Consider the following 24,281-nt stretch of genomic DNA (forward strand, 5'->3'; position numbering starts at 1 on the left):
GAGATGACACGAGAGGGAGATGATGGTGTGGCTGAGAGATGACACAAGAGGGAGATGATGGTGTGGCTGAGAGACGCAGGGAGCAGGATGTGACACAGGGGACAGGATGTGAGTCTTGTTGAACCGCTGTTGTATGCTGCTGACCTTATTAATATTCCTACACAAACTGGCATCTTCTGGACGATGGGATCTCCTACATGAATAGTGATTTCCGACTGAAGACGCCATCTGCCTCAGAGGATACAGTTCTTCAGACGTTCCACATTGTGAGAAACCATCATACAAGTAAGGTGCATGTTGAATTGAAAAGAATGTTCCCAGTGTGACGTGAAACAGGTGGTGTGTCATGTTTTCACGCCCCATTTTCTGTGAACACGCCCCTTCTGGTATGTCACCACACCCATTTTTTTCCTGTGCGCGCACACAGTTTCTTTGTAAGGCTTTTCTTCTTTTTTTTGGGGGGACGGGACGCCATTCCTAATCTTGCCCTGAACTCCAAAAACCTTAGTTACGCCTCTGCAGCTGAGCCAATAGCTATCTGCTTTTATTAGTCTCTCACTGCCTGCAAAGCACAAAGTCTGCTGATCTTACCTTGCAGCAATGGTTCTGCTTCCTCTTTCAGGTGCTGGGTCATGTTGCAAGCACTCGGCCCGAAGCTGGAGGCTTCCATTTAGGGCCTGATTCAAGTAGAACATGTGCCCACGACACTGTGCATGCTTCCCGATGCTCACCACCATTGGATGAAGATTGGAATAGTTCCGATAGGTGTTCCTGGGTGGTGCTGGGGGGGAGGGCTTTGATATGGTGGGCAGGTTGGGGGCGTGCCTTTGTGCGTACCATGGTGGACTAGATTCTGCTTCCAGTGAGCGTCTCAACAGATAGCACATCGGCTGCAGCATTAATTAGGTAGATAATAACGTTATAATCATAATTCAGTATAATTTTATTGCCAGTTCTATTTGTTAATTTTTTTTTGTACCAAATCAGTTTTAAATAGCTCTTATTTAAATAATTTGATCAGGGCTGTAACTAGGGGTGTGCGAGCACCACTGTCCAAAGCCCTGGACACACCCCCTGCAGTCTGTGCAGTTACCCGTTGCATCCTGAGGACATTCCGTGCAGTGCTGTACTTCCCGGGGCTGTCGGCCCTGCCATATTGGCGTGACGTCATGATATCACTAGCTCAGGGGGCGTTGAAGGACGCAGTGCCGCTCTACTCTGACACTGTAGTTGATAATAACAAAAAAATTTACATTTTGGGGATATTTTTGGAAAAAGCATTAGCCAGTTAAGTGGTTACTTCAAATTGCTTCAAGTAACCCATTTTCAAATCAATATTATCTGTACAAACCATTACCTTTGCTAGCACTGCAGACGTTTTTTAAACAATAAAGTGAATATATTGTTTATATTGCTAAAAAAAAGGATTAATTTGTAAGAACCATACTTATACTGATTTCATTTGTTCTGGATGGACAGGTCTTCCTTAAATAAAATGCATTCATAATACACTTTGATACCATGTCAGGACTCCCTGATGAGGTCTTGACAGGACGAAACGCATTGGACTCAAGGACTTCTTGCTTAATTGGAATCTACATTTGATTAATTTCTTGGTTCATTTCCAGATAAGCTGTTTTAATTTGTTACTGTCATTTGTCTTTCTTTGGCTATATAAACCTGTGAACACTACACCATCGTCCTGCTCTTATCTGTTTTATACCACTCCATTTGGCTGAGAGGGACTAATTCAGAAGCTGACAGATACGGAAGAAAGTTTCAGATACACAGATAAAAGCAGCACACAGGCAATTTCAATATGCAAAAGACCATTTTAATGGAAGTAAACAAACATATTGATAAAGAGATTAAAGTACTTCCAACATGATAAAATACTTTTCTAGTGTATAAGCCATATGCATAAAAGTAGACCTGACAGTCTGTGTCTGCATGTGCTTACCAAAACCCCTGTCCCACCCCGATCCACCTATCCAATCGCAGGCAGGTGTAAGTGGCAGAGATTCGCAAAGGTGCCCAGAGCATCAACAGGATTCTCCAGGTAGTGCCCACCCCCAAGTGACATCATGACGTGACTCCAGTCACAGGCTGGAATATCTCCCCCTTTACGATGCTGAATTTATGTGTTCTAAGGAATAATCCATCTTAATTTTCTAAATGATAAATTACTATGAATATCTTAAAGAGACAATAAATCCTTTTTATTAACCCTCCGTGTCTGTACATATTAAGTAAAATATCACTATCCTACATACGTCAGCAAGGCTAGTACGTAAAATGACAATAGGATTCCCTAACTAAAGATTGATATAATTATTATGGGCAATAACGACTGCAAATCTCATTAGTATTGTTTCAACCAAGAAATAACGGATACAGTAATGACTGATTTAATGATGATTTATAAGAAGGGTGGGATCAATCTGGCTCCCATGAGACTAGGTTAATGGCCCGAAAATGTAGTTAGTGTCGGTGCTGCCGTCCTATACCATCAACCCTCAGCAAGGACAAGAGAGGTCCTGAATCCCTTCCAAGTGTAATAGGAGCCTAAACATTCTGGTATTTTCCTACGCTGGGGGCCTACGCCAAAAGCTAGCCACTGTATCGCAGCCTGGCCAAGCGGCGTCTGGTTCTGACATTTACGCTGTAACTGCACTAGATCCATCAGAGCTGAAACTAACGCACATGGAGATGATTTAGCCCTGGCAGAGGCTGTTTGTTTTGTTTTATCGCCCCCCGTGTCTACCCATGTTACAGGCGTACGAATGCATTATTCAGAATGCTGAGTTCCTCCCTCGTCTGAACAGAGCCTCTTCTGTCAGGCTGCACATAAATGAGAAAGTTGGCTGTGTCACAGAGAAAGGCAGGCCTACTGATGGGGCCTCTTACTTAGAGGAATGACAAATATGTGGCATTGGTTTCCCAGATGAGAAGAGGAAAATACTGCCACCAGCTGGTAACTTTAGGTACAGCATTCACAAAGTCATTTGGTTATTTACTAGTGGTGGCCCTCGGCCCTCTGGGTATTTTGGCTCTAGGTTGACTATGTAAAGTTCGACAGTCATTAGGTCAACCATTAATGGTGGACATGCATTAGGTCGACATGGTCAAAAGGTCGACATGGACAATAGGTCGACATTTGAAAGGTGGACAGTGCTTATTGATCGACAGGTACAAAAGGTCGACATGTGAATTGTCGACACATATGGTCGACACAGCTTTTTGGGGGCTTAACATTTTAATAAAGTTTTTAACACTTTACCATCCACGTGGACTACGATTGTGATTAGTAATCTTTGCTGAGTGCAGCGCCAGCAAAGCGAGGCACCTGTCCCGAAGCATTGTGAGCGAAGCGAGGCACCTGTCCCGAAGCATTGTGAGCGAAGCGAGGCACCTGTCCCGAAGCATTGTGAGCGAAGCGAGCCATGCCAGGGGATGCGGTACACTATTGTCATGTTTTGACAGTGAAAGTGACACCAAAAAAACATAAAAATGTGTCAACCTTTTATCATGTTGACCTTTTCATGTGTCGACTTCTGACCCTGGCAACCTTTCCTACCGTCAACCTTTTGACATGACTTTCATGTGTTTACCTTTTGACCCTGTCGACCTAATGCATGTCGACCAATAGTGGTCGGGGATACGGTCATTAGGTCGACATAGCTTAGGTCGACAGTCACTAGGCCGACCACTTAAGGTCGACATGCATTAGGTCGACATGGTCATTAGGTCAACATGTACTAGGTCGACAGGTCAAAAGGTCGACATGAGTTTTTTTTAAAAATTTCATTGGATTTTTTCATACTTAATGATCCACGTGGACTACGATTGTAACGGTAACCTGTGCCGAGCGAAGCGGTAGCAGAGCGAGGCACCTTGCCCAAAGCATGGCGAGCGCACACGTTACACTAATTTGGGTTCCCCGTCACTTTAGGAAGAAAACAAAGGCAAAAAAGTAAAAAAAACATATCGACCTTTTGACCTGTCGACCTAGTACATGTCGACCGAATGACCATGTCGACCTATTGTCCCTTTCGACCTAATGCATGACGACTTTCCATGGTCGACCTAATGACTGTCGACCTAAGTTATGTCTACCCAACGACCCATACCCAGTGGTCGACCTATTGACTGTCGACCTTTTCCATGTAGATCTGATGACCCACACCTGGCCATCGGTACATTTACCATCAATGGTTTCAGTAGCAGCAGTTTAGTTTCCTCCTTAGCGTCAGCGCCGCAGCCTTAAGTTGTGAGTGTGTGGGGTGGTGCCGAGTCTGTCGAGTCAGCAGTGCACTACGTTAGGAGAGGACAAGCAAGGCGGCGGACAAGCACACCCATCCCGACACTGACTATGGGGGACATTTACTTAGCAGTGATAAGAGCAGAGAAGTGAGCCAGTGGAGAAGTTGCCCATGGCAACCAATCAGCACTGAAGTAACATCTATAATTTGCATACTATAGAATGATACAGAGCTGGTGATTGGTTGATGGGGCCACTTCTCCACTGGCTCACTTCTCCGCTCTTATCACTGCTTAGTAAATGTCTCCCTATGTCTGTTAACTGTAAGCAAGACAGCTGCTACTGAGATGACACACTTGCAGCTGGCGGTGGCGCAGGGCTACTACTGGTTGACGGGTAGTAGCTCTGCGCTACAATGCAAAGTGTGCAAAAACACAAACATCAGATGAAAGGGGGGCACTGCTACCATCGATGGCAGAATGATATTAGTATCTCTCCCATCGGCGGTGAAACTACAGTATGTGACATCGGTCGATGCTCACTGATGATTATGAATCATCGATGGTCAATGGCATCCCTATTTTTTACTTGGCAAGTGTAAGGGCCTGCCACACTGGACGATATTTTAATCGACATCGCTCATTTTCCCCCTTCTGAATGACATTGTTTAAAATATCACCTAGTGTGGCCGGTGTGAACAATGAATGATGCGCACTCACTACAGGTGGGGCAGATGTAACATGTGCAGAGAGAGTTAGATTTGGGTGGGGTGTGTTCAAACTGAAGTCTAAATTTCAGTGTAAAAATAAAGCAGCCATTATTTACCCTGCACAGAAACAAAATAACCCACCCAAATCTAACTCTCTCTGCACATGTTATATCGGCCCCACCTGCAGAGCACATGGTTTTGCCAATTAGAGCGCTTTTTTGGTTTGCTAACAAACCTGAATTATCCCCATTGTATACCAATGGTATGCTGTAATTCCAATGACATGACACACCGAGCCTCCGCACCAGTGAATGTCTGCCATTACTATGCGTCACGGATGCTATCTTACACAATCCTGATTCAGCGCACCCTCTCTGATAGAACTCATCACAGGCTCACAGTGCAGATCAGACGGTCAGGGAGAGGACGTTATTCTGTGGTTACAGATGTGTTCTCACACTTAGAGGGAAAATTTACTAAATGTTCTAAACATGAAACATGGAGATATTTCCCACAGCAACCAGATTCTGTCCATCGTTTTCTGTAACGCAATAGAGAAATGATAGACAGAATCTGATTAGTTGGTACGGGCAACATCACCACTTTTTATATTTAGAGCCTTTGGTAAATTGACCCCACATTTAGTACTTACCATGCGGTGCGAGATGCTCGCTGTGACTGACACGTTCGGGGATGAGGAGCGTATCGGATGTTTATTTACATTTTACATCTTATACTCTTCACAGATTCATTATACGCCGCTCACTGTGTACTAGAGCTGCCATACTAACTGTACATGAATTGGTGTAACACACCTACAAAGTGGCAGATGAAGCACAATAGAGGTATGGGGGTCATTCCGAGTTGATCGCACGTAGCAACTTTTTGCTGCTCGTGCGATCAACTAGACACCGCCTATGGGGGAGTGTATTTCTGCATATCAGGGCTGCGATCGCTTGTGCAGCCCTGCTATGCTAAAAAAGTTTCCTGTAAAAGAAGACCAGGGTAAGAGTTACTTACCCTGTGCGACGGATCCAGTGACAGACATCCGTCCTCCAAACGCCTGGACACACATGCGCAGTCCCGACCCAATCGCACGGCTGCAAGGAAGTGCAACGTGTGATCGAGTCAGAATGACCCCTATGCGTGATGAAAAAACCGGTGGCCGCTGCATTGGAGCCCTTTTTGCACAAATTCAGTCGCACAAAGCTGTACAAATGTGTAAGCTACCAATGTCATACCTCCCAACTGTATAAATTTTCACGGGACAGTCCCATTTTTTGGGGACTTTCCCGCTGTGCCACCTGCAGGCAGCAGTGTCCTGCGGTGGGGGGGGGGGGGACAGTTTGGAGGCTCTTGCACTCGCTGCAGAGCAGGGTGGATAGGCGCTGTGCGCATGCGCACACAGTGTCTATTCACGGAGACGGAGGGACTGAGGGCATGCCAGCAGCTCACTGAGCGCTGGCCGTGCACCCATAGTGACGAGAACGAGGGCCATGGCTCGCAATCGTGGCATTTCCGCAAGGCCACGCCCTTTCTACGAAGCCACACCCATTTTCTGTAGCCACGCCACCTTTTGGCCGGCAGGAGCGGCTTCGCCGCGCAAGGGGTCCCTCTTCAAGATCCTGTAAAGTTGGGAGGTATGCAATGTAGTTTTGTCGCTCCCAGCTGTTTTATTTATGTGAAAAGTTCACAATTTGAGCATTAACAACGCCTGGGACCTGGCACGATGAGAGGGGTTGGGATTCTATGTAGAGATGAGCGGGTTCGGTTTCTCTGAATCCGAACCCGCCCGAACTTCATGTTTTTTTACACGGGTCCGAGCGACTCGGATCTTCCCGCCTTGCTCGGTTAACCCGAGCGCGCCCGAACGTCATCATCACGCTGTCGGATTCTCGCGAGGCTCGGATTCTATCGCGAGACTCGGATTCTATATAAGGAGCCGCGCGTCGCGGCCATTTTCACACGTGCATTGAGATTGATAGGGAGAGGACGTGGCTGGCGTCCTCTCCGTTTAGAAATTAAAATAGATAGGAGAGTGAGAGTGAGACACTTCATTTACTTACTGGAGCTTAGGAGGAGTTATACTAGTGACTGATGACCAGTGACCTGACCCACCAGTGCAGTTTTATAATTTATTATTATTTAATAATCCGTTCTGTTCTTGTTCTCTGCCTGAAAAAAACGATACACAGTGACTCAGTCACACTCACATACCATATCTGTGCTCAGCCCAGTGTGCTGCATCATCTATGTATAATATCTGACTGTGCTCACACAGCTTAATTGTGGGGGAGACTGGGGAGCAGTTATAGGTTATAGCAGGAGCCAGGAGTACATATTAAACAGTGCACACTTTTGCTGCCAGAGTGCGACTGCCAGTGTGACTGACCACTGACCACTGTGACCAGTGACCTGACCACACTGACCACCAGTATAGTATATTGTGATTGTCTGCCTGAAAAAGTACACTCGTCGTGTGACTTGTGTGGTGTTTTTTTATTCTATAAAAATTAAAAAACTCATTCTGCTGACAGTGTCCAGCAGGTCCCTCATTATATAATATATACCTGTCCGGCTGCAGTAGTGATATATATATATTTTTTATATCATTATTTATCATCCAGTCTATACTAGCAGCAGACACAGTACGGTAGTTCACGGCTGTAGCTACCTCTGTGTCGGCACTCGGCAGTCCATCCATAATTGTATACCACCTACCCGTGGTTTTTTTTTCTTTCTTCTTTATACATACTACATCTCATTATCATCCAGTCTATATTAGCAGCAGACACAGTACAGTACGGTAGTCCACGGCTGTAGCTACCTCTGTGTCGGCACTCGGCAGTCCATCCATAATTGTATACCACCTACCCGTGGTTTTTTTTTTCTTTCTTCTTTATACATACTACATCTCATTATCATCCAGTCTATATTAGCAGCAGACACAGTACAGTACGGTAGTCCACGGCTGTAGCTACCTCTGTGTCGGCACTCGGCAGTCCATCCATAATTGTATACCACCTACCCGTGGTTTTTTTTTTCTTTCTTCTTTATACATACTACATCTCATTATCATCCAGTCTATATTAGCAGCAGACACAGTACAGTACGGTAGTCCACGGCTGTAGCTATCTCTGTGTCGGCACTCGGCAGTCCATCCATAATTGTATACCACCTACCCGTGGTTTTTTTTTCTTTCTTCTTTATACATACTACATCTCATTATCAACCAGTCTATATTAGCAGCAGACACAGTACGGTAGTTCACGGCTGTAGCTACCTCTGTGTCGGCACTCGGCAGTCCATCCATAATTGTATACCACCTACCCGTGGTTTTTTTTTCTTTCTTCTTTATACATACTACATCTCATTATCATCCAGTCTATATTAGCAGCAGACACAGTACAGTACGGTAGTCCACGGCTGTAGCTACCTCTGTGTCGGCACTCGGCAGTCCATCCATAATTGTATACCACCTACCCGTGGTTTGTTTTTTCTTTCTTCTTTATACATACTACATCTCATTATCAACCAGTCTATATTAGCAGCAGACACAGTACGGTAGTTCACGGCTGTAGCTACCTCTGTGTCGGCACTCGGCAGTCCATCCATAATTGTATACTAGTATCCATCCATCTCCATTGTTTACCTGAGGTGCCTTTTAGTTGTGCCTATTAAAATATGGAGAACAAAAATGTTGAGGTTCCAAAATTAGGGAAAGATCAAGATCCACTTCCACCTCGTGCTGAAGCTGCTGCCACTAGTCATGGCCGAGACGATGAAATGCCAGCAACGTCGTCTGCCAAGGCCGATGCCCAATGTCATAGTACAGAGCATGTCAAATCCAAAACACCAAATATCAGTAAAAAAAGGACTCCAAAACCTAAAATAAAATTGTCGGAGGAGAAGCGTAAACTTGCCAATATGCCATTTACCACACGGAGTGGCAAGGAACGGCTGAGGCCCTGGCCTATGTTCATGGCTAGTGGTTCAGCTTCACATGAGGATGGAAGCACTCAGCCTCTCGCTAGAAAACTGAAAAGACTCAAGCTGGCAAAAGCACCACAAAGAACTGTGCGTTCTTCGAAATCCCAAATCCACAAGGAGAGTCCAATTGTGTCGGTTGCGATGCCTGACCTTCCCAACACTGGACGTGAAGAGCATGCGCCTTCCACCATTTGCACGCCCCCTGCAAGTGCTGGAAGGAGCACCCGCAGTCCAGTTCCTGATAGTCAGATTGAAGATGTCAGTGTTGAAGTACACCAGGATGAGGAGGATATGGGTGTTGCTGGCGCTGGGGAGGAAATTGACCAGGAGGATTCTGATGGTGAGGTGGTTTGTTTAAGTCAGGCACCCGGGGAGACATCTGTTGTCCGTGGGAGGAATATGGCCGTTGACATGCCTGGTGAAAATACCAAAAAAATCAACTCTTCAGTGTGGAGGTATTTCAACAGAAAAGCGGACAACAGGTGTCAAGCCGTGTGTTGCCTTTGTCAAGCTGTAATAAGTAGGGGTAAGGACGTTAACCACCTCGGAACATCCTCCCTTATACGTCACCTGCAGCGCATTCATAATAAGTCAGTGACAAGTTCAAAAACTTTGGGCGACAGCGGAAGCAGTCCACTGACCAGTAAATCCCTTCCTCTTGTAACCAAGCTCACGCAAACCACCCCACCAACTCCCTCAGTGTCAATTTCCTCCTTCCCCAGGAATGCCAATAGTCCTGCAGGCCATGTCACTGGCAATTCTGACGAGTCCTCTCCTGCCTGGGATTCCTCCGATGCATCCTTGCGTGTAACGCCTACTGCTGCTGGCGCTGCTGTTGTTGCTGCTGGGAGTCGATGGTCATCCCAGAGGGGAAGTCGTAAGCCCACTTGTACTACTTCCAGTAAGCAATTGACTGTCCAACAGTCCTTTGCGAGGAAGATGAAATATCACAGCAGTCATCCTGCTGCAAAGCGGATAACTGAGGCCTTGACAACTATGTTGGTGTTAGACGTGCATCCGGTATCCGCCGTTAGTTCACAGGGAACTAGACAATTTATTGAGGCAGTGTGCCCCCGTTACCAAATACCATCTAGGTTCCACTTCTCTAGGCAGGCGATACCGAGAATGTACACAGACCTCAGAAAAAGACTCACCAGTGTCCTAAAAAATGCAGTTGTACCCAATGTCCACTTAACCACGGACATGTGGACAAGTGGAGCAGGGCAGGGTCAGGACTATATGACTGTGACAGCCCACTGGGTAGATGTATGGACTCCCGCCGCAAGAACAGCAGCGGCGGCACCAGTAGCAGCATCTCGCAAACGCCAACTCTTTCCTAGGCAGGCTACGCTTTGTATCACCGCTTTCCAGAATACGCACACAGCTGAAAACCTCTTACGGCAACTGAGGAAGATCATCGCGGAATGGCTTACCCCAATTGGACTCTCCTGTGGATTTGTGGCATCGGACAACGCCAGCAATATTGTGTGTGCATTAAATATGGGCAAATTCCAGCACGTCCCATGTTTTGCACATACCTTAAATTTGGTGGTGCAGAATTTTTTTAAAAACGACAGGGGCGTGCAAGAGATGCTGTCGGTGGCCAGAAGAATTGCGGGACACTTTCGGCGTACAGGCACCACGTACAGAAGACTGGAGCACCACCAAAAACTACTGAACCTGCCCTGCCATCATCTGAAGCAAGAAGTGGTAACGAGGTGGAATTCAACCCTCTATATGCTTCAGAGGTTGGAGGAGCAGCAAAAGGCCATTCAAGCCTATACAATTGAGCACGATATAGGAGGTGGAATGCACCTGTCTCAAGTGCAGTGGAGAATGATTTCAACGTTGTGCAAGGTTCTGATGCCCTTTGAACTTGCCACACGTGAAGTCAGTTCAGACACTGCCAGCCTGAGTCAGGTCATTCCCCTCATCAGGCTTTTGCAGAAGAAGCTGGAGACATTGAAGGAGGAGCTAACACGGAGCGATTCCGCTAGGCATGTGGGACTTGTGGATGGAGCCCTTAATTCGCTTAACAAGGATTCACGGGTGGTCAATCTGTTGAAATCAGAGCACTACATTTTGGCCACCGTGCTCGATCCTAGATTTAAAGCCTACCTTGGATCTCTCTTTCCGGCAGACACAAGTCTGCTGGGGTTGAAAGACCTGCTGGTGAGAAAATTGTCAAGTCAAGCGGAACGCGACCTGTCAACATCTCCTCCTTCACATTCTCCCGCAACTGGGGGTGCGAGGAAAAGGCTCAGAATTCCGAGCCCACCCGCTGGCGGTGATGCAGGGCAGTCTGGAGCGACTGCTGATGCTGACATCTGGTCCGGACTGAAGGACCTGACAACGATTACGGACATGTCGTCTACTGTCACTGCATATGATTCTCTCACCATTGAAAGAATGGTGGAGGATTATATGAGTGACCGCATCCAAGTAGGCACGTCACACAGTCCGTACTTATACTGGCAGGAAAAAGAGGCAATTTGGAGGCCCTTGCACAAACTGGCTTTATTCTACCTAAGTTGCCCTCCCACAAGTGTGTACTCCGAAAGAGTGTTTAGTGCCGCCGCTCACCTTGTCAGCAATCGGCGTACGAGGTTACATCCAGAAAATGTGGAGAAGATGATGTTCATTAAAATGAATTATAATCAATTCCTCCGTGGAGACATTGACCAGCAGCAATTGCCTCCACAAAGTACACAGGGAGCTGAGATGGTGGATTCCAGTGGGGACGAATTGATAATCTGTGAGGAGGGGGATGTACACGGTGATATATCGGAGGATGATGATGAGGTGGACATCTTGCCTCTGTAGAGCCAGTTTGTGCAAGGAGAGATTAATTGCTTCTTTTTTGGTGGGGGTCCAAACCAACCCGTCATTTCAGTCACAGTCGTGTGGCAGACCCTGTCACTGAAATGATGGGTTGGTTAAAGTGTGCATGTCCTGTTTATACAACATAAGGGTGGGTGGGAGGGCCCAAGGACAATTCCATCTTGCACCTCTTTTTTCTTTAATTTTTCTTTGCGTCATGTGCTGTTTGGGGAGGGTTTTTTGGAAAGGACATCCTGTGTGACACTGCAGTGCCACTCCTAGATGGGCCCGGTGTTTGTGTCGGCCACTAGGGTCGCTTATCTTACTCACACAGCTACCTCATTGCGCCTCTTTTTTTCTTTGCGTCATGTGCTGTTTGGGGAGGGTTTTTTGGAAGGGACATCCTGCGTGACACTGCAGTGCCACTTCTAGATGGGTCCGGTGTTTGTGTCGGCCACTAGGGTCGCTTATCTTACTCACACAGCTACCTCATTGCGCCTCTTTTTTTCTTTGCATCATGTGCTGTTTGGGGAGGGTTTTTTGGAAGGGACATCCTGCGTGACACTGCAGTGCCACTCCTAGATGGGCCCGGTGTTTGTGTCGGCCACTAGGGTCGCTTATCTTACTCACACAGCTACCTCATTGCGCCTCTTTTTTTCTTTGCGTCATGTGCTGTTTGGGGAGGGTTTTTTGGAAGGGACATCCTGCGTGACACTGCAGTGACACTCCTAGATGGGCCCGGTGTTTGTGTCGGCCACTAGGGTCGCTTAGCTTAGTCATCCAGCGACCTAGGTGCAAATTTTAGGACTAAAAATAATATTGTGAGGTATTCAGAATAGACTGAAAATGAGTGTAAATTATGGTTTTTGAGGTTAATAATACTTTGGGATCAAAATGACCCCCAAATTCTATGATTTAAGCTGTTTTTTAGTGTTTTTTTAAAAAAACACCCGAATCCAAAACACACCCGAATCCGACAAAAAAAAATTCGGTTAGGTTTTGCCAAAACGCGGTCGAACCCAAAACACGGCCGCGGAACCGAACCCAAAACCAAAACACAAAACCCGAAAAATTTCCGGCGCTCATCTCTAATTTCTATGGTGGCTGCTAAAATGTCAGAGTTAGCAAGCGTTTGTGCATGGTAGTCTGTGGTTTATTTTTTTTCTCATATATTTTTTTGGAGAAGGATCCCCCTCCCTTGGCTGTCACAGGGCCTGTTCGGAAACATGTGGGGGATATGTACTAAGCAGTGATAAAAGGGGAAAAGTAAGCCAGTGGAGAAGTTGCCCATGGCAACCAATCAGCATTAACATAACATTTATTATTGGCATACTATAAAAGTATACAGAGCGGCTGATTGGTTGCCATGGGCAACTGCTCCACTGGCTCACTTCTCCACTTTTATCACTGCTTAGTACATCTTTCCCGAAGGTTCGTCCAAGCAATTACAGAATGGTAAATACAGTCGGTAATTCTCATTACATGGTGGGGTATAAAGAGCACGTCATAATATTATAGATGTGGTTGTGACAAACACACCCATAAGGGAGGCACAGCACAGGTCACAGTTGCTGACCTTATGGCTACCTCCTGCGTGAGGGGTCAGCCACTTATTCCTATTTGTCCAAATATATCTCATGCAAGAAGCTGCAGTGGTTCCTTTAATTCTGGTTTGCGTACATCTCCATACCTCCCACCTGTCCCAATTTCAGCGGGACAGTCCCGCTATTCGGACACTGCCCCGCTGTCCCTCCCGCAGGTCGCAGTGTCCCGCGGGCGGGGGGACAGTTGGGAGAACCAGTGATCACTGCTGCTCTGCCTTGGAAAGCAGCCGGTGATCACTGACTAGATACCATGCGCATCTGAACAGTGCAGGGAGGAGAGGAAGGGGCTACCCAGTTGATCAGGGAGCGCTGGGTACGCCCCAAAAACATGTTTTAGTGTGATGCCCTTCCCCAAAGCTGGTGGGGCAGCTGCGCACACACACAGGACCTGTTCTGCGTCAGACCTCATATCATGCCCGTAAACAAAGTACAAGTTAAACATTTTATAAGTAAAGTACTTTTCTGTGAGGGTTACTGTAAGAAGCGTGTTTGTTTTTCATCCTTAGCAGCCATGGATTTTAATGACCTTTCAGTTGTGTTTTGTTTGAGCAACAGTGCCACCCTCTGGCCATTGATCAGACTACTGCTTGCTAAGCATTACATTTATTGCAAATACTAAAAGCAAAAATTGTCATGTTTCTATATTATGCCGTTTATTGAATTAGAAAAGTAAACAGCAGTTTTTAGTACAAGTCATACTTTACACAGCATTTGCCAACCCCAGTCCTCGGGATCCCTTATAATGCAATGGTCTTACTTTCAAAACAGCTCAAACAAATTCTATTATTTGCAGACGTTGCCCCAAAACTGCCAGGCTTTTTGTTTTATTTTTTGCTTTCCTCCTGTCTCTTTCCCTTTCTTTCTCCCTGGCTGTCTCTCTTCAGTGCTCCGCCCACTTATTTCTCCTCCTCCTCTCCCCCTCTTACTCCATCTCTCTCTTCCCTCTCATCTATCAATTTCTCTCATTGACACACTTGATGTTATTATAGCGGGTTCAGTTGATTTACCGACGGTCATAATCCCGACAGCCATCGACCGACATGGTCAAAATACTGACATTCATTATGCCGACATGGTCAAAATGCCGACATGTGTTTTAAAGGAATGTTTGCCTAAAAACAGACTTGTTCATACTTTACCGCCCCAGTGGACCTGAAGGGGGAATATAATAGTCTGCTGAGCGCATCGAGGCACCGTGCCCAAAGCATGGCGAGCGGACATGGTACACGTAGACGGTATCTATGTCGACACTGACACAAAAACAGAAAACCTCATGTCTGCATTTTGACCATGTCGACATAATGATGGTCGGTATTTTGACCGCGTCTGTATTTTGACTGTCAGTCAACTGCTGTCAGGATTGTGACCATCAGTATTGTGTCCGTCGGTAAATCATACTGAACCCTAGGAAATGTGTGGAGCCATGCACAAGTGAAGTATCCCCATGATGTAACAAGGCAGCGCCTCCATTTCTGTCTTCAAAAGCAGCCCCCCATAGTTTCCATGGGGACTGCTACACTGTAAGATTTACCAAGGCTAGCCCGTAGTAGCCTATGGGATATTCTTCCGCATATTGGGGGTCATTCTGAGTTGATCGCTAGCTGAAAATGTTCACTGCGCAGCGATTATGAAAAAAAGGCATGCGCACGCGCAACGTACTTTTACAACGGCCGATGTAGTTTCACACAAGGTCTAGTAAAGCTTTTCAGTCGCACTGCTGGCCGCAGAGTGATTGACATGAAGAGGGTGTTTCTGGGTGTCAACTGACCGTTTTCAGGGAGTGATCGGAAAAATGCAGGCGTGCCAGGAAAAACGCAGGCGTGGCTGGCCGAACGCAGGGCGTGTTCGTGATGTCAAAACAGGAACTGAACAGTCTGAAGTCATCGCAAGCGCTGAGTAGGTCTGAAGCTACTCTGAAACTGCACAAAATTATTTTGTAGCCGCTGTGCGATCCTTTTGTTTGCACTTCTGCTAAGCTAAAATACACTCCCAGTGGGAGGCGGCTTAGCGTTTGCACGGCTGTTAAAAACTGCTAGCGAGCGATCAACTCGGAATGACCCCCATTGTCTTGGAGAGGGATCCCACTTCATTGGCCAGCGTTGAAGCAGTAGCTATCACTATACTTCTAGCCATTCGCAAGGATAGGGCCTGCTCGGAAATTCTGTCCCAGCACTTACAGCATGGTAGATGCAGTCAGTAATTCCAATGACATGTTGGGGCATAAAGATGATGTCACAACATTAAAAATGCGGTTGATAACAAATAAGCCCCTAATGAAAACCCAGGTGTCTATGTATACAGCATAATCTGACCGTCACCAAAGTTGCAAATAGTAAAATAATTATAATGTACATAAGTTCAACTTTGCAGGAAACAATCTTTGCTTTCTGCATTTCAGTCCCATCTTCACTTCCAACTGGCCGAAGCGTTCTCACATAGGCAAAGTTCAGTCATGTTGTGTCATAGGGGGTAATTCAGAGTTGATCGCAACAGCAAATTTGTTAGCAATTGGGCAAAACCATGTGCACTGCAGGGGAGGCAGATATAACATGTGCAGAGAGAGTTAGATTTGGGTGTGGTGTGTTCAATATGCAATCTAAATTGCAGTGTAAAAATAAAGCAGCCAATATTTACCCTGCACAGAAACAAAATAACCCACCCAAATCTAACTCTCTCTGCACATGTTATATCTGCCCCCCCTGCAGTGCACATGGTTTTGCCCAACTGCTAAAAAATATCCTGCTGCGATCAACTTGGAATTACCCCCCATGTGCAGTGCAGGTGGGGCAGATGTAACATGTGTATCCCTGTTTCCAGAAGTATCTATAGCACCTCGCTCTGGCTGCAGCGCAAAGTGTGCACTGATGATGAAGGGGATCAAACCAGGCATACAGATGGTGAGCGAGCACTCTGCAAGATGTATACACCTCAGCATACGGACAAATATGAGCATTCTGTGCCATGCACGCACAGCGGGAGCATCTACAGCTGAGCTGCAGTCTGTATCAGACCATATATCATGCCCATAGACAAAGTACCAATGAACCCTATCTACAGTATAAGTAAAGTATATTTCTATAAGTGTTATTGTGGATGAGTGCCAGTTGGTTGCGACTGAACCCGGATAAAACAGAGGTCCTTATGATAGGAACGCAACATCAAAGGACAAGACTGCAGCACAGCCAACCAACTGGACTTACACTCGGGGATTCAGAATTACAAACCACTGATCGTGTACGGAATCTTGTCGTTGTCCTGGATGGTGGATTGACACTTAAACATCAGATATCAGCCACAATCAAATCCTCATTCTTTCACCTGAGGAACATAGCCAGAATCAAGCACTTAATTCCCTCAGGTGATCTGCCAAAAGTCATCCACGCATTTGTATCATCTCGATTAGACTACTGTAATGCCCTCTACCTTGGTCTCCCAGCAAAAGAATTGCACCGCTTACAGCTGGTACAAAACACAGCTGCCAGGCTGTTAACCAACCAACCAATCAACCAACCAACCCCGTTCTAGCCACATAACACCCATACTCTACTCCCTTCACTGGCTGCCTGTAAGATGGTGAATGTCACGATCCGGGTATCTGGACGCCATTTCTTACCCATCAGATGCCTCCTAAGGCTGGCTCAGCGCTCCAGGACCGGATCCCATCTGTTATCCTGATGTGTACATTCCTGTATCCTCTCCTGTCACTCTGGGACGCTGTCACAGTAAACGCCATATTACACCTGGCATGGCGTCTCCCGCGGCCTCCGCCGCCGTCCCTGAACTTCTGCATGCAGAGTGTCTGAGTGGCGATTACGTCAGCCGCGGCCTCCGCTGTGTCCGCGTGGTTGGATGTGCATCTGTCAGCCTGGCGCCTCCTGTCTCCGGTGGCCGGCGCCGCCATTACTGTTTTCATTACCACATGGATTACAAACCAAACTTCCCTCCAAGTGTCTGCATGGGCGCAGCCATCTTGGATTCTGTCAGCTGGTCATTTCCACCAATCTGTTCTCAGTATTGATAATCTGCATAATTGCCTAGCCAATCCCTTCCTTGCTGCAGGTATAAATACACTGTGCCTGAGCAAGGAAGGCGTCAGTGCTTTGGTTGTCAAACCTAGTTCCTGTTTGTCTCTCTCCTGTGATTGTCTTCCAGGTTCCAGCTCCTGTCTCAAGACTTCCACCATAGAGACCCGCACCAGCATTCCACCTGCGGTGTAGCCTGACTCTCCAATCCATTGTGGATTCATCTGTTTCCAGCTACAACATTACCTGCTTCCAGCTCAGCTTCCAGCAGAGTACAGCTTCCCTTAAAGGGCCGGTGTCCTTTCTACACTTTACCACTCTCCACCGGTATTATTATTTCTCCGCTCTCAAGTTCTACATTTCAGTTCATATTTCATCGCTCCCAAGTTCATTTATTATTTAACTGGTTCCAGCCAGTATCCACTCCGTGCTAACAACAGTCTGGTTCCAGCCAGTATCCACAGCAGCTGTTTTATCTTCAGCAACCCAGCTTTTCCTGGAACACCAGCTGGCACAATCCTGGGTTATCTCCATTGCTACAGTCGGGCCTGGTAAGGACTTTCCATCTAGAAGATCATAAGAACTATCTCACACTACCAGTGCCCTGTGGCTCCTGCCATCCTGTAGTACCCAGGAACTGTATTTATTCTTTGCTGACTTTTACGTTTTCTTTTACTGCTGCTGTGTTGCGGAGTTGTCATAATAAACATCATTGACTTTTATCCAAGTTGTCGTGGTCACGCCTTCGGGCAGTTATTATTCATGTTACTTACATGTCCAGGGGTCTGATACAACCTCCCAGGTTCCGGTACATCTCAGCCCCTACAACTGAGGCTGCCTCCCGTCAGCTCAGGCCCTCAGTTGTGACAGTAAGCACTGACCTAATGAATCCAGCCGGAGACCAGGATCAAGCGGCCAGGCCGATGCAAGAACTGGCAGCCCGACTAGAACATCAGGAGGCTGCACAGGGCCACATCATCCGCTGTCTCCAGGATCTCTCTACTCGGCTGGATGGGATTCAGACAACTCTCCGTGGATCAGGCGCGTCTGGTGCGTCAACCACAGTGACTCCAGCTATAACCCCACCCACCTTACCCATTTCTGCTCCACGTCTTCATCTTCCAACGCCAGCAAAATTTGACGGATCTCCAAGATTCTGCAGGGGATTTCTCAACCAGTGTGAGATTCAGTTTGAGCTACAACCTGGCAATTTTCCCAGTGACCGTACAAAAATTGCCTACATTATTTCTCTTCTCAGTGGCTCAGCCCTTGATTGGGCATCACCGTTATGGGAGAGGTCCGACACCCTGCTATCTTCCTACACTGCCTTCGTGTCAACATTCAGGCGCATCTTCGACGAGCCAGGCCAGGCAACCTCAGCTTCATCCGAGATTCTCCGTTTACGCCAGGGGTCACGTACTGTAGGACAATATCTGATACAGTTCCAGATCCTGGCATCCGAACTGGCATGGAACGATGAGGCCCTGTATGCTGCATTCTGGCATGGCTTATCTGAGCGTATTAAAGATGAGTTAGCTACCAGAGACTTACCTTCTAAGTTAGATGAGCTAATCTCACTCTGCACGAAAGTTGATTTACGTTTCAGAGAGAGAGCAACTGAGCGTGGAAGATCATCTGCTCCAAAATCTTCTGCTCCTCCTCCTCGTCAACTGTCACCATCTAAAGATGAGCCCATGCAACTTGGCCGTTCCCGTTTAACTCCTGCTGAGCGCCGAAGACGTCTCTCCGAGTTTCTCTGTCTCTATTGTGCAGCTCCGTCTCACACCATTAATGCCTGTCCCAAACGTCCGGGAAACTCCAAATCCTAGCTCGCCAAGGAGAGGGCCGGCTAGGAGTAATGATCTCCTCTCCATCTCCTCAAGATTGTAATCTCCCAGTCTCGCTTCAAGTTGCTCAACGTTATCGGAACGTCATTGCCCTCCTTGATTCCGGAGCAGCTGGGAACTTTATTACCGAAGCCTATGTTAAACGGTGGTCCCTACCCACCGAGAGACTTCCTTCGTCCATTTCTTTAACTGCCGTGGATGGCAGCAAAATTTTTGATGCAGTTATTTCTTTAAGGACTCTACCAGTTCGTCTGAGAGTGGGAGTTCTTCATTCCGAACTTATTTCTTTTTTAGTGATTCCAAGAGCCACACATCCTGTGGTCCTGGGCCTTCCATGGCTCCGTCTTCACAATCCTACAATTGATTGGACGACTACGCAAATCCTGGCATGGGGTTCCTCCTGTGCTGAGACATGTTTGTTTAAAGTATTGCCTGTCTGTTCTTCCTCCCCCAGGTCGTCTGATGTTCCACCTCCTCCATATCAAGATTTCACGGATGTGTTCAGTAAAGCTTCTGCTGATATCCTTCCTCCTCATAGAGAATGGGACTGTCCGATTGATCTCGTTCCAGGGAAGGTTCCACCTCGAGGCCGAACTTATCCGTTGTCTCTGCCTGAGACGCATTCTATGGAGGAATATATTAAAGAGAACCTAGCAAAGGGGTTCATTCGACCTTCTTCTTCTCCAGCCGGCGCAGGCTTCTTTTTTGTAAAAAAGAAAGATGGTGGTCTGCGGCCGTGCATCGACTACAGAGGTTTGAACGACATTACCATCAAGAACCGTTATCCTTTACCCCTGATTACTGAGCTCTTTGACAGAGTTAGCGGAGCTACCATCTTTACAAAGCTGGACTTGCGAGGTGCATACAATCTCATCCGGATCCGTGAGGGTGACGAGTGGAAGACCGCCTTTAACACCCGTGACGGACATTATGAGTACCTCGTCATGTCCTTCGGATTGAGCAATGCTCCAGCTGTCTTCCAGCATTTTGTCAATGAGATCTTCAGAGACATTCTATACCGTCATGTCGTGGTCTATCTAGACGATATCCTCATTTTTGCCAACGATTTAGAGGAACATCGTTTTTGGGTTAAAGAGGTTCTGTCCCGTCTCCGTGTCAATCATCTCTATTGCAAATTAGAAAAATGCGTCTTTGAAGTCAAGTCCATTCCGTTTCTAGGGTACATTGTGTCCGGTTCCGGACTAGAGATGGATCCTGAGAAACTACAAGCAATCCAAAATTGGCCGGTACCCTTAACCCTCAAAGGGGTCCAGAGGTTCTTAGGGTTCGCCAACTATTACCGAAAGTTTATACGAGACTTTTCCACCATTGTGGCGCCTATTACTGCTTTCACTAAGAAGGGTGCTAACCCGTCCAAGTGGTCTGAAGAAGCCATGCAAGCATTTCATCTTTTAAAACAAAGGTTCATCTCTGCGCCTGTTCTGAAACAGCCTGACATCGACTCTCCTTTCATCTTAGAGGTGGATGCCTCCTCCGTTGGAGTAGGAGCGGTGTTATCTCAGAGGGCTAAAGATGGCCATTTACACCCTTGCAGTTTCTTCTCCCGGAAGTTCTCCCCAGCTGAGCGCAACTATGCCATTGGCGACCAGGAGTTGCTAGCCATCAAGCTCGCTCTAGAAGAGTGGAGGTATCTGTTGGAGGGAGCTTCTCATTCAATCACCATACTTACAGACCACAAGAACCTTTTATACCTGAAGGGCGCACAATGTCTCAACCCTCGTCAGGCCAGATGGGCACTTTTCTTTTCCAGGTTCGACTTTAAACTCCAGTTCTGTCCGGGCTCTCAGAATCGCAAGGCCGATGCCCTTTCCCGCTCATGGGAGCAAGAAAATGAGTCAGAGTCTTCAGACAAGCATCCTATTATAAATCCGTTGGCATTCTCCACGGTAGGGATGGACTCTACGCCCCCATCAGGGAAAAGTTTTGTGAAGCCGATGCTAAGGAAGAAGCTCATGCATTGGGCCCATGCTTCCCGTTTTGCCGGACATACAGGTATCCAAAAAACCCTGGAGTTTATCTCTAGGTCCTATTGGTGGCCAACTCTGAAAAAGGACGTCTTGGAGTTTATTGCATCTTGCCCAAAGTGTGCCCAACATAAAGTATCCCGCCAGTCGCCTGCGGGGCAACTGGTTCCACTATCCGTTCCCCGTCGACCATGGACCCACTTGTCGATGGATTTCATTACAGACTTACCCATGTGCAACAAGTTCAATACCATCTGGGTGGTAGTTGACCGGTTCACCAAGATGGCACACTTCATTCCTCTCACCGGTCTTCCGTCAGCTTCCAAGTTGGCTCAAGTATTCATACAAGAGATCTTCCGACTCCACGGTCTTCCTGAAGAAATTATCTCAGATCGAGGAGTTCAATTCACAGCCAAATTCTGGCGAAGTTTATGTCAAGTCCTCCAAGTCAAGCTAAAGTTTTCCACGGCTTACCATCCTCAGACCAATGGTCAAACCGAGAGGGTGAATCAGGACTTGGAGGCCTTCCTCCGCATCTATGTGTCCTCCTCTCAAGATGACTGGGTTCAATTACTTCCCTGGGCCGAGTTCTGTCATAACAACCAGTATCATTCTTCATCTGCTTCAACACCATTCTTCACTAACTTTGGATTCCACCCTAAAGTCCCTGAGTTCCAACCGCTTCCAGCAACTTCTGTTCCCGCAGTGGATATCACCTTGCATCAGTTTGCCAATATCTGGAAGAGCGTACGATCAGCTCTGCTCAAGGCATCGTTCAGGTACAAGAAGTTTGCGGATAAGAAGCGTCGAGCAGTTCCTGCTCTCAAGGTGGGTGATCGGGTATGGTTATCCACGAAGAATTTGAGGTTAAGAGTTCCCAGTATGAAGTTTGCACCTCGCTATATCGGTCCTTTCAAGATTGAACAAGTCATCAATCCTGTTGCTTACAGACTCCAGTTGCCTCCCTTCTTAAAAATACCCAGGACATTCCATGTTTCCCTGTTGAAACCGCTGATCTTGAATCGGTTTCATTCCTCACTTCCTCCAACTCCGAAAGTCCAAACTCAACGAGGCGTTGAGTATGAAGTGGCCAAGATCCTGGACTCACGTCACCGTTACGGTCAACTACAATATCTTATTGACTGGAAGGGTTATGGTCCTGAGGAACGTTCATGGACCAATGCTTCTGATGTCCATGCTCCTGCCTTGGTCCGGAGATTCCATTCCAAGTTTCCTCAAAAGCCAAAGAAGTGTCCTGGGGCCACTCCTAAAGGGGGGGGTTCTGTCACGATCCGGGTATCTGGACGCCATTTCTTACCCATCAGATGCCTCCTAAGGCTGGCTCAGCGCTCTAGGACCGGATCCCATCTGTTATCCTGATGTGTACATTCCTGTATCCTCTCCTGTCACTCTGGGACGCTGTCACAGTAAACGCCATATTACACCTGGCATGGCGTCTCCCGCGGCCTCCGCCGCCGTCCCTGAACTTCTGCATGCAGAGTGTCTGAGTGGCGATTACGTCAGCCGCGGCCTCCGCTGTGTCCGCGTGGTTGGATGTGCATCTGTCAGCCTGGCGCCTCCTGTCTCCGGTGGCCGGCGCCGCCATTACTGTTTTCATTACCACATGGATTACAAACCAAACTTCCCTCCAAGTGTCTGCATGGGCGCAGCCATCTTGGATTCTGTCAGCTGGTCATTTCCACCAATCTGTTCTCAGTATTGATAATCTGCATAATTGCCTAGCCAATCCCTTCCTTGCTGCAGGTATAAATACACTGTGCCTGAGCAAGGAAGGCGTCAGTGCTTTGGTTGTCAAACCTAGTTCCTGTTTGTCTCTCTCCTGTGATTGTCTTCCAGGTTCCAGCTCCTGTCTCAAGACTTCCACCATAGAGACCCGCACCAGCATTCCACCTGCGGTGTAGCCTGACTCTCCAATCCATTGTGGATTCATCTGTTTCCAGCTACAATATTACCTGCTTCCAGCTCAGCTTCCAGCAGAGTACAGCTTCCCTTAAAGGGCCGGTGTCCTTTCTACACTTTACCACTCTCCACCGGTATTATTATTTCTCCGCTCTCAAGTTCTACATTTCAGTTCATATTTCATCGCTCCCAAGTTCATTTATTATTTAACTGGTTCCAGCCAGTATCCACTCCGTGCTAACAACAGTCTGGTTCCAGCCAGTATCCACAGCAGCTGTTTTATCTTCAGCAACCCAGCTTTTCCTGGAACACCAGCTGGCACAATCCTGGGTTATCTCCATTGCTACAGTCGGGCCTGGTAAGGACTTTCCATCTAGAAGATCATAAGAACTATCTCACACTACCAGTGCCCTGTGGCTCCTGCCATCCTGTAGTACCCAGGAACTGTATTTATTCTTTGCTGACTTTTACGTTTTCTTTTACTGCTGCTGTGTTGCGGAGTTGTCATAATAAACATCATTGACTTTTATCCAAGTTGTCGTGGTCACGCCTTCGGGCAGTTATTATTCATGTTACTTACATGTCCAGGGGTCTGATACAACCTCCCAGGTTCCGGTACATCTCAGCCCCTACAACTGAGGCTGCCTCCCGTCAGCTCAGGCCCTCAGTTGTGACAGTGAATCATCTTCAAGATTGGCTTAGTGAGTTTCAAAGCACTACATGACCAGGGCCCAAGGTACCTGAAGCAGCTTCTGACCCTATACTGCCCCACTCGATTACTGCGATCTGTAGATGAAGGACTTTTAGCAGTACCTAGAATCTCCCGTAATTCATCTGGGGGTCGAGCTTTTAGTCATGCGGCTCCGACTCTATGGAACTCACTTCCCCGGACAGTGCGAGAGGCCCCAACTATAGAATCCTTCAAAAGTAGACTCAAGACTTTTTTGTTTACTCAAGCATTTCCATAATGTCCCTTTTAGTATCTCCATGCTTCTGTATTTTATGAAAATCTGTTCTGTACTTTATTATTTTCTGTACAATATTATGCTATGTATCTGTTAAGCGCCTTGAGTCCTATTGGAGAAAGAGCGCTATATAAATAAAATTATTATTACTATTGTAA

Source organism: Pseudophryne corroboree, chromosome 5, assembly GCF_028390025.1.
Source record: "Pseudophryne corroboree isolate aPseCor3 chromosome 5, aPseCor3.hap2, whole genome shotgun sequence".
NCBI classification, from domain to species: Eukaryota; Metazoa; Chordata; class Amphibia; order Anura; family Myobatrachidae; genus Pseudophryne; species Pseudophryne corroboree.